Below are 11942 nucleotides of genomic sequence, written 5' to 3' on the forward strand. Positions count from 1 at the left end.
AAAGTAGGGATAGGATTCAGCCAGGCAATCCTACTCATGTCTACTCAGAAGATTCCACTGAATTCAATGAGACTCCCAGGTAAGTGCGTACAGCATTGTAGCCCTACCTGGGAGTAAGTCCCATTGCAATCTGTAGGGCTTAGTTCTGAGTAGATATGTGCAAGATTGCATGGTTATTGTGTAACATAGCCCCAGTTCACACAATTAAACAACCCATGGTTACTAAACTATGAGTTGTTTGTGAGCATGCATGAAGAAGCATGCTGGTTCCTGCCTGTTTGCTCAGTTCCGCTTTCTGAAACAACCAAGGAACACCCATATTTCTTTTTTTAATTGAAATTTATTTTTAACTTATTTATTTATCTGAGTAAAGTGTGGGACAACATTCCAGTACATTTTTTCTTTGTTTCTATGTAAGTTGTTTGGAACATATTATGTTTCAAAAACAATGGTAGACTATTACATTTTCCACTTTTTTATGGCTGAAGTGGATTATGGGTTCCACTTTTTCTTCTTGTGCTTTTAACAGCTACATGACAGGCAGAAATTTCACAGGCGAATCCTTTACAGGAATGCAGTTGTAGTGATAGGTAGAAATTCAACTGGGGAAGATTTTCATATCCATCAAATAGACAGGGATCCTGCCAGAAAAAAAGGTGTCAGCATTAAGGTGGAAGCGGTGATTGTTAGAAGAGTGAGTAATTTTAGTATGCGTGGTAAATGAGTAAGTAATAGTTGAAAAAGAAATGTGGGGTGTCTGGGGGGAAAAATGCACAATTCCTCGAAACAAATTTAAGTTTTAATTTTTTTCTCACAGATTTTTTTTGTATTGACATATACTATAATCTCTACAACATACACCATGTAATTATGTGAAAATACCAAATTAGTTATACACATACAGATAAATAAATACATTTGCTTCAGAGTACCAAAGTGTTTCTTTAAAAATTGACTTCATAAAAGCACATTTTCTCAGATTTATCTAAAACTCCATATAGTTTCAAACAAAAGGATGCCTGGCTGCTCAAACAGGACAAGACAGTCGTGTGCAAATTGACATAACACATTCTAAGCATTATGCAAAAATATGACCGCTTAAATATTTGTTCTCAGTCCTAATTATTCTTAACCCACTCCCTCCTTTTAACCCAAACACAATTTAAAACAAATTGAGACAGGAACATTGTCAAATCCTACTAGAATGATCATTGGTTTGTTTTAAGAAAGGCACAGTGATGGATTAGAAAGTGTTAGCCGTGGGAGAAAGCACTGCTAGTAAACTTTGTTCACCCAGCACCTCCCGCTTTCTACAATGAAAAAGTCAGCTGAAATTAAAAACAAAATACACCTTTGATGCTAAATGTTCCAGATATTCTGGGCTCAGTCCTACAAATATGTATGTCTGGCTATATATAGTGTATATTTCATAAACCACTTGGTTTGTGATAATGGACCTTTCAGAATAACCACACAGTAATGCCGCTTACGGCAGTTTGACTTCAGTCATAGACAGTTAGACAGGCCTCTTCAGAATTGGGGCCCACCTGTTTGTTGCTGGCCGTGTTTTGAGCCAAGGGACAATGGTAATTTGGCTGTTTAAAACTGAAATGAGACAACCTCCTGGTTGTCCTTCTTTTGTTCTTAGAATTATAGTTTTACTTCAATATGTTATAGGTTTGTATTCAATAACCGGGATGGAAAAGCCCTGAAGCTTCAATCTGCACTGATTTTTGTAGGGTTGATCATGATCCCATTGAAAATCAAATGCCCTGAGTATCGAGAGAGAGACAGAGAGAGGGAGTTGAGCCGGTAATTATTCACAGGAAATACTCGAACTGACCATAACTTTTAAACAGTGCTCAAAGTAAGCAACATGGAAAAATATAGAAAATGTGTTTGCCAGCTTTTTTCAGAATATCTATGAAGAACCCCATTTTCCCCCAGTGCTCTCTAGATGTCATAGAGGGTGATGCTAAGAGGAAGGGAGGGAGGTTGGGAGTCAGGGATCCAAACATTTTACCTGACCTCGGTCACCAGCTGAAATTTGTGCTTAGGCATGCCTGAATCTAGGGGCCGCAGTGGCTTAGTGGTTAAGATGCTGAACTGCAGACTAGAAGGTTGGCAGGTCAGCAGTTCGAGACCTGAGTGCTGCGTGACGGAGTGAGCTCCTGTCTTCAGTCCCAGCTTCTGCCAACCTAGCAGTTCAAAAGCAAGAAATTGCAAGTAGATAAATAGGTACCGCCTCGGCGGGAAAGGTAACAGCGTTCCGTGCACCTCGGTGTTCAGTCATGCTGGCCACATGACCACGGAAGCGTCTTCGGACAGCACAGGCTCTTCGGCTTAGAAACAGGGATGAGCACCGCACCCTAGAGTCGGACACAACTGGTTGGGGACACCTTTACCTTTTTTATGCCTGAATCTAGCCGCAAGAACAGGCAAACATGAATTTTCTATCTGCCCAACCACAGAAGCAGATAAATCTCTATTAACAAGTAGCCTACCCACATGGGAGATAAGAGAAAATGTTTCCTGGATGGAATCTACTTTAGACTTGAGGGGAAGGAGAAGACTGCATAACTGATGGTCCTCTCTCTAAAATATTATAACAACAACATCTATGCATCCCAAAAACTAGCTGTTAAGAAGGATCTAGCCATTATTTCCCCCCATGTATGTTTTGTCGGGGGGGGGGGAGGGATATTCAAGCATGCAATTCTCCCCACCTGTACCTTGACATTGTAGTTTTGCCTAACTGAGGGAGCTTAAGTGATCCACCAAGACAACAGCTTCTATATGCTTTCAATATCGGAACCAGTCCTTCGGATGACCGGTTTTGAAAAGCAACCCTACTGTTAGCTGCGAAGAGCTCTTACCTCAGAGCTTCCAAAACAACCAAAGCCCATTTAATCTAAAGTGGGGACGGAGCAGAGCTTCCATTGTTTTCCTCCCTCCATGGCTGTTGTTTGGTTTTGGTACAAATTCCCTCCCGTTGAAACCAATACAAGGGAACTGATCTACGTCAGCTCCAGGGCTGGTGTAGATCAGGAGCCAGTCTGACCCAGGAGAACTGTGGATTCTGCAGATCTGTAGCCTCTCCCAGCACACCCTGTGACACGCCCTGGGCACACCTCCTTTCCCCCCTCTCCAAAATCAGAAATGTCAGGGCTGCAGAGTTCCGCCCAGCCCTTCTGCAGCAGGCTGGGAGTGGGTATCAGAAGCCAGATCTCCCCCTCTGACCTCCCTCTCCACCCTTGTATAGAGGAGATCTGATAAATGCTATGGCCCTTCCCAGGGACCAAAGGAGAGCAACCATAGCATGGGAATGCATATTATAATGGATAAGCCTTTGGCTCTGTCTCACGAAATATTTGTGTTTCCTTTATTTGATAAGAAATCCCCCACCACCGAAGGTATTACATTTTGCTATACAGCCTCAAGGCTTGTTACTGCAACCAAAAGCTCTGTGCAAGTTATTTTAGGGATAGAGAATGCACTGTACCACTTAATGTGGTACACTTGTCTACACAGTATGTTAGCATTGTAGCATTTAAATGTTTTTGCCTGGCAGAGGTTTTTTTTCTGCATTACTTATATACTGTGTATCTAAAATAGCCGCACTTTTATGTTTATCATTTTACAGAAGTTCAAAATGTTACTTTCAAAAGAAATCCAATTTACATTTCATGCCGGCAGCCTATGCTTTCAAATAGAAGGAAAATTACTGTTTCAAAACCATGTGTTTACAGAACTTAAAAAAAAAAAACCTTAATTCAAATAATTCCTTGTCCTTTAAGGAATTTTTTAAAAACTCAACTGTGCAGACTTCAAGAGTGTTGGTGTTCAAAATTGGGGAGGAGCGATTTGCCTGTTTGTCAATGATTTGTTCCCAATTCGTGAGCTCGCTCTCGGTAAAAGTTGCATAGCTATCAATAGTATAGCAACTAATAAACTGTCTCATGAAAAAGGCACAAGTACTTTGGTCACCAAATTGTGTACTTGCAATTTTGGTGGGGGGCGGGGTGAGAATAGTTGGATTAGACTGGGATAGGATCCAATGTAGTATAAAATATAGGGGATATCTACACTACCAAGTTCAATCTGTCTTCTGCTGGGAACTGTGGTTTGGCGGATGCACTGAGACATCTGTAGGTGCCGTGGTTTTCAAACATTCTAGCCTCAGAAAATCCTTTCCACACAGACGTGTCTGCTAAGGAATCCCTGCACATCTGTCACAAAAGCCCTGTGTGTTGCAGAGGATTCTGGGGCACATGCTAGAACATGTATTCCAGCCATGTAGGATGCTGGCTAGGCCCACAGTGGGCATTGCGGGGGAAGGTTGTTAGGCAGTGGAGGCTGGCGGTTCCAATGTCAGTGGGGTGGTGAATCCACTTCAGGTTCCAGTCATAACTCTAAAGGAGTTCTGACTGAAATCCGGAGTGGATTCACACCCACCGACATCAGAGCCACCAGCCTCCACTGTTGACAGCAATGAGCAATCTTCCTTTTAGGAAAATGTGTCCTCCATTACCAATCTCTTCATTGATTAGCTGTCAAGGAACCAGAGTTCCCTGAAGCACAGTTTGAAAGCCACGGTGACCTTAGCTCCATTTTCCGAGGGAAGGAGTGTCAATCCAGCTTAAGTCTATTACGTAGATATCCTTTCAGTTTCTGGTGCCTGATTTTACTTTCAGTAGGTGTTAATACAATCAGCGCTTGACTTTTTTTTTTTCTTTTTTGTGAATCAACAAAAGCACAAGCAAATGAACAATAGCGACAACAAAAAGCCACACAACGGTGTTGGAAGGGAGACACACAAGCCTTTCTGCCCCTCCACTTCATAGGCACAAAAGTGTTTGTACAAAAGTAACACTCCCTACTCTGCCTATTAATGGCTCACTCACATCAATCCTACTCATAGTTATCATGAAAACATCACTTAATTGCTGATAGGCAAATGCCTTTTTACTCAGAAGTTTTATACGTTCAATGGGGTTTATTCATAGATGTGTATAGACTGCAGATGTTAAGAGCATTTCCACACAAGCAATTTAATGCACACTCGTGATTGGCCACTCATGGAAGTTTGCGGGTCCATTACACAACTTCGTCAACAGCCAGGGCCCTTCCTTTGCTTTTTCTGGCTTACTCCATTGTAAAAAAAAACACCCTCAAATAATTAGCTTAAAAAAAAAATTATAATACAGGGCATGCTGCTATTTTTCAGCTACAAGATGGCGCTGTTTTCATTGAAAAATATAGAAAGCTCTGGGAAGGCTGCTGAGAAAGGGTGTTTTGTCACATTCCTTGTCTAAGGAGCCAGTCCTCATTGCGCCATGGAAATGGAAGCAAAATGCTCCGGGGGCTCCCAGATTTTCCTTTAGTGCAGAGGTGCCCTAAGTATATTCGTTATCTGTCTCTTGAGCACATTTCTGTATATAGCTTAAGGAATTCAAGTCTGTTCATTTAGTGCCTGGTTTCTTTGCAACATATTTCTTCAATTAGTAACTATTCCAGTTTCTTTTTACTGGATGTCAGAAGACACAGGGAACCTCTGAAAGAGCCAAAGTCTCCATTTGAAAAGTGGAGCCTGTTAACTGTTCTTGCACACAGTGATATAAGACTAGGGGGATAGGGGTGGGTAATCTCAGAAATGTGGAAAATGCCACTAGTCTCAAGGAAAAGTGGTTTTTAACTTTGGGCGCTTACAAGGGTGTCGAGTATGGTGGTGCTGCATTGCCATTAGCCCCCCCACACACACACACACAGTTTGTCTCATTCTAACTTGGTCCACACCTCCAAGCCCCTCCCACCAACACTCTCAGCATCAGATTTTATTCTAAAAAAAGCAGCTTTGGGAGATGCGATGTGGAGAAGCAGTGGCAGGAGGGACCCCTCCAAAACCTGTGTTTGGAATCCCATCGGAGATAGGGAAAGTGGTGATGGGCGACCTTTGGGATGGAGAAACAGCAATGGGGAAAGGGTTAAGGGCTGCCTCTCCACCCTGTCACGAAGCTGGGTTGTTGTTTTTAATGAGGAAAAAAAGGCCACCAAGGGTGAGTTCATCCCATTTGCGTGGAGCACCTAGACTGGCACCCAGATGGGGCTCACTATGCATTGAATGGAGTATAAAATGCATTAGGGCAGCCGTCATTCTGTGCAAGATGCACTTCTGCAGGACGAACACCGGTAGAAGGCAACTTATGCATGCGGATCTCTCCTGCTGGATTGGGGTGACTAAAAAGAAGCAAAAGAACAGTGTGGGGGGCGGGGAGGAGGACACAAACAGAAACAGAGTCCAAAAGAGCTTCGGCAAACCTCAAACTAGTGCTTGGTAGAAGCAACAGTCCATATGGCAGAAGAAAAACCGTGGAGTGTCTGGACGTAAATGGATCTGTGTTTAAAATCAGCCTGTTATTGTACTACATAAAGTTGACCTCTGTTGCTGACAAGACTTAGGGGGACATGAACGGCGCCTGACTTCAGGTCAGTAAAAAGCAACTGCTTGGTGGGAATCTAGGAATTTAATAGAACTGGGCTTGCTGCATGGACTGCAGGGTGGGCATGAACATGCAGAGCTGCACAGAAGTATTGTTATACATTTCATTTGCTATGAAGTGACTAGGAAAACTGTTTTGTGTGAGTTTGTGATCACATAGGACATAAATGTGAACCTTTTGTTACAGGGTGGCCCCAATGTAAAAAATAAGTATGAAATGGCTAATGTGGCAATGTTTAGTCAATTAATTGCTTAATTAAACGACTTTTGGTCAACTAAAAGTGTAGTCTCAATTAAGTGGGCAGCAGAGGGTTGTGTTTTTTTTAAATCCAATTATTTGTGGCAGATGGCAAGCACCATGTTTTAAAACAAACACACACCCCTTTTACATAGCAGGGGATGCCTCTGGAAGCAGGAGGAGCTGGAGAAGGTGGTAGAATATGGCACAGAGAGAAAAACGTGAACTTGTATTTCTATTTTTTTCCCCAAGAAAAGGCAAGTACTTCCACATTGTTTAAGATGAGCAATGCCTTCATCTGCAGTGCTGTGCATGCTTACCTGGGAATAAAACATGAGCCATGCTGGTCAGGCCAAAGGCTATTCTATTCATAAAGAATTGAAGCAAGTGCCATTGAACCAAAGGGGGGTAAACTTCGGAATAAACATAGACATGATCAGGCTGCATGGCGCCTTACTCCCAAGGAAGCTCTCAACCCTGTTGAGCATTCTGTGTTTTTCTTTCCGGGCAAGGGTGATGCTGCAGTCCTAATCACACTGATGAGAGAGCAAGTCCCACCGAACCTCTAAATAAACATGCTTAGGATTGTACCGTAAATGTTTCTTCTGTAAATGTACCAGCTTGAGTCTGGCCTCTCATCTTTTGAAGGCCGCTGGAACCAGACATGCTGTGTTAGTATCAAGGTCAGATCTGTGCAAGAAAACCAAACTACACCAACAGTGCAATTGTATGCACAATTATTCAGAAGTAAGAACCTCTGTGCTCCCTGGGGCTTACTCCCTAGTAAGTATTTTGAGGATGGCAGCTTCCAGCACAAAGCTGCAGCATAAACTTTATTAATGATAATTCTTGGAACAATATAGGAGGGATAGAAATGGAACATCATTTCAGGAGAGTTTTATAAGCTGGGTTTAATTTATTTGTTTTTCATTTTTATTCTCATTCTGCACAGCGACAGAGCTATGCCCACCCTAATCTTTCTTTTCCCTGACATTTACACAACAATCACCTTGATATTTCTGCTGCTCTACAACGAAAACTGCAGAGATAAGAAATCACCCTGACTAGTACAGAAATATTTATAGCCAATCATCTACTCTCTTTTTATTCTAGTTCTTCTGCATAATATGCATTTGGCTCTTACTTCTTTGCAGGGTTTGGATAGGGTAGGAAGGGATGGGCAAGTATTGGGCAGGATATAGGGAGAGAAGAATGCTTACATTGGAGGCTTTATTTATTCTTCCACTCTGCTTTTACCACTGCCAAATCATCTCCTGTAAAGAAAGGGTCTTGACTTTCCTTTCTCATTCTTCTACGCTAGCCATAGCTGTTCAAGGAAACAGCTTAACGGCAATAAAGTTGGCAAAAATCCAAATTGAAGTGATGTGGTATCTTCTTGAACCCCTGAAACTAGTGCTAAAGAAGATGTATAAGGATTGTCAAGGGGACCGCAAAACAATGAACCTACTTACACACAAATGTACAGATGTTCTCTGGCGCTGGCACTCAAAGGGATTTGGATGCCCTTAGCTGCTTTGCTTTCAAAGCTCCTTTTGCTTTGAGACATTAAAACAATCAAAATTACCACCATGAAGTGATGCCACACTATCCTACACTATGCACGTTTCAATATAATTTTTTTTGCACTCTTAGAAATATCACAACCTCCACTTTCCAGTGCAGTGGAAGCCAACAACTTTAAGGGGGAAAAACCCAGTTACTATTTCTTCAAGATAAAAATGTGAACAAGCAACTTACAATGTGCATTCTCTATCTGTATACTGGAACACAGCAAATGCTCACCGTATCACTTCATTGTACATTACAAGTTTAGGTGGTAATTCGGAAGTCAGGCACTACATAGTCAGACCACTAGGACTTATTTGGTGACCCATACATGGTGCCTGCTCTTGGAAAGGTCTGTTCAGCTGCATACTGCACCTGCACCCAGACAGCCTGTTTAACTATGACATCTAAGGGCCAAAACAGACATTACTTTAAATGCATATCTTTTTCATTTTTACTCTAGAGTAGGTGTAGGGCTCCCAGTTTGGATTGGGGCCCCTGCACCTACTCTGGAGGAAAAACAGAAATAGGACATAACTGCTAGACACACATTTAAGGTAATGTCTGTTTTGGCCCTCAGAGCCACTGATAGACCCAATCTCCATGAATGGCTAATCCTTTTTAAAAGCCACACGTGAATTCTGTGCCACCACTACATCCTATATGAAGAAATACACATTCTTGTCTATCCTGAATTTACTGCCAATGAATTTCATAGATTGACCCCATGTTCTAGTATCATGAGGGAGAAAACTTATATCCACCCATTTTTCTCCATACCACGCATAGCGTTACAACCTCCTATCATGCCCCCTTTTCATTGTCTCCCTCCCCACCCTTGAATATTTGCTTTATTCAAGGCTTCCTAATGACTGGCAATGACGTAACATACAGATTCATACAAGCATAAAGAACAGCTTTTCTGTCAAAGCATTATTGTTTTATTACTTGGAAAAACAACAACATCTCTTTAAGACTCTAGGCTACTGAGCTTGAGGCCTTAAGAATCATTACAAATGATTTCAAAGTCCAAATTGGAAAGTGGAGGTAGGGGGATCCACTTGGGCTTGCTTTGGGCCATTCTTTTGTTTTTTAGCCAATGCATTAACAAAAAACGTATCTTGCACTCCACCACTCCCCTCCACAAAAACGTGATACAGTATCCCAGAACGCTAATCTCTAATCTAAATCCTGGAGTTCTCTGGTGCTAAAATATTAGCTCTCCTACTATGGTAAAAAAGAAGAAATATCTTCTCTTTTTGTAATGACTAATGATGAAAAAAGAATCCTTTGATATTATTTAGAACATTTTGATGGACTGACTCAACAGACAAACTCTCAAGTCTAGAGCTTTCCCATTCCAGGCGTTCCCTTACTGGGTCCAGCAAACACGTCAGAGGGAGCACTCCAGCCCGGCTCCCCCTCTGTTGTCACATCCGTCACCCTCTACTCTTACTGGGTACAGCAAACACACGGGGAAAGGAAATGCCTGCCCTGTTGTCACATTCATCACCTCCTAGTCATGGAGGGTGACTATCTGAAGAGGAGAGCCTTTTATATCCATGCAATCCAGAAGATGGATTTCCCAGTGTTCTGGCTCATGTGGAGAGCCTTCATGGATACAGGAGGCTCTCCTCTTCAGACAGTCGCCCTCCGTGAGTAAAGGGTGATGAATGTGACAACAGGAGGGCTGGAGCATTCCCTTTCCCCATGTGTTTGCTGTACCCAGTAAGAGACCGCCTGAATAGGGCTAAACATTGCTCCTGATAGTTCCACTGAGGCTCTCCTACCTTTCCTAAAAGATATATGAAGTAAAGTCATTAAAAAGCAGCAATACTCTAAATACAAACTTGCCCACTGAAATGTCCTTGTCCCCACATTTGTAAAGTGCCCACAGAGGGCAAATGCCCAGTGGAAATTTATCTGATATTTATCTGTAACTATGTACACAGTCTAGATGGGCACAAGCTGTCCCCATAGCCAGTCCTTCCCAGTCATTGGAAAACTATAATCCAAACAGAGTAGGAGCTTTTCTACACCAGGCATTTGTTGTGTACTTATCATTCCCTATTTACGGTTGTTTATGGGTTCTTTAGACAATGTTGTGACCCTCCAGTTTCACTTTTGTTTGTAAACAGCACTTCCAGTGAGGGTTTTTTAGAGCAGGGAAAATTGGGCATTATTTCTAATGGTGAAAGAAAATGCTATTTTCTCTTCTGTACTTGCACTATTCCACTATACCACAGTGCCACCTAGAGGTTATGTAGCAGAAAAGCAAGAAAGGAAACACTCTTCATGTGGTGCTCAGATCTAAAGTCCGTGACAAAACCAAAAGCAGATGCAGTGGATTAACAGCCTCATGTACAAAAGCCCTAGATCTTATTATCTTATTATACAGTGGGTTAGATCAATCTCCCTTTCCCCTTTACCTTCCACATGAAAGCAGACACCTTTATAATCCGCCTTCATACAGAAATCAGAAATCATTGTACTCATGCAGTTGACCTACCCCTATTTTAGGTTTCTTCACAACTAGCTTGTTTGCCATGTGATACGAGAACAGCTGACATGTTTTAACTTAGAGGGAAGGGCAATTTCAAAGTTGGTTAGAGAACAGATATTATATAATGCTGACAGAAAGTTCTTCTCATACCACAACAGGAATGCCATCTTGAACATATAAAAGGGCAGCTTCAAAGATCAACCATCTGCATTCCTATATTAACATAAGTAGATTGGTGTAGAACTGAGTGTAGATCTGTAGGACCGGATGCATATATGCCTTGCCCGCTACTACCACATGCATGCAAGCTACCCAAAGTGATATCTGTAACCCTTGTACAGTTTAGGGGAAAGAGCTCACTCCCAGCCTAATGCATCCAGGGATGTGTACCTTCCCACAACATCTGAGACCACAGCACCTTGTTTTCTCCCATGTATTGCTGGTTGCATGATCTCTTCTCGATCATCCCAGAGTGCAGGACATGGAATAATGGGCTCAAGTGACAGGAAGCCAGATTCCGGCTGAACATCAGGAGAAACTTCCTGACTGTTAGAGCAATACGACAATGGAACCCATTACCTAGGGAGGTGGTGGGCTCTCCCACACTGGAGGCATTCAAGACGAGGCTGGACAGCCATCTGTCGGGGATGCTCTGACTTAGATTCCTGCATTGAGCAGGGGGTTGGACCCGATGGCCTTGTAGGCCCCTTCCAACCCTACTATTCTATGATTAGCTCTAAAACAGAGGTAAAGTGGTCAGTTTCCCTTTCAGAAATGAATTACAACTCAATCTTAAGTATTCATAAGTTCAAACAAACAAGGAAGTGGGATAAGCAAGAGCTTATATTCTGAAATTTTACACACACACACACACACACACACACGAATGTTTGTATGTCCTTTGCAAGTAACCTCCAATATATTTGGGCATCAAAACTGGCTTAGTCTCAGTTGCTGGCACTTCCACGCTGACATCAACATGCAACTAATGGTTCTTTCGATGGAAAATGAGAATGCTCAGATTTTATGCTCAAAAGGGCAAGACAAGCTTTGTAATAACATTTTATAATAGTTCCAGTATCTTGTAAACAACTACTTCAAATGAAGACATCATCTAAATAATTCAATGTTGTGGA

General features: G+C 42.1%; 1 protein-coding gene across 3 annotated transcripts in view; it reads right to left on the minus strand.

The window, feature by feature from the left end:
• Window positions 1-331: 331 nt before the first annotated feature.
• The window catches only part of TUB (TUB bipartite transcription factor), a 208234-nt gene continuing 196623 nt past the window's right edge, over window positions 332-11942 (minus strand). For all 3 annotated transcript variants that reach the window (XR_014790853.1, XR_014790837.1, XR_014790878.1), the window contains one exon: window positions 332-641. The gene's annotated coding sequence lies outside the window, so the exon portion shown is untranslated. The remainder of the gene's footprint in view (window positions 642-11942) is intronic.

The sequence above is a fragment of the Heloderma suspectum genome, chromosome 1, assembly GCF_057233095.1.
Source record: "Heloderma suspectum isolate Gila_16-S chromosome 1, 16-S_ref, whole genome shotgun sequence".
In the NCBI taxonomy this organism is placed as follows: Eukaryota; Metazoa; Chordata; class Lepidosauria; order Squamata; family Helodermatidae; genus Heloderma; species Heloderma suspectum.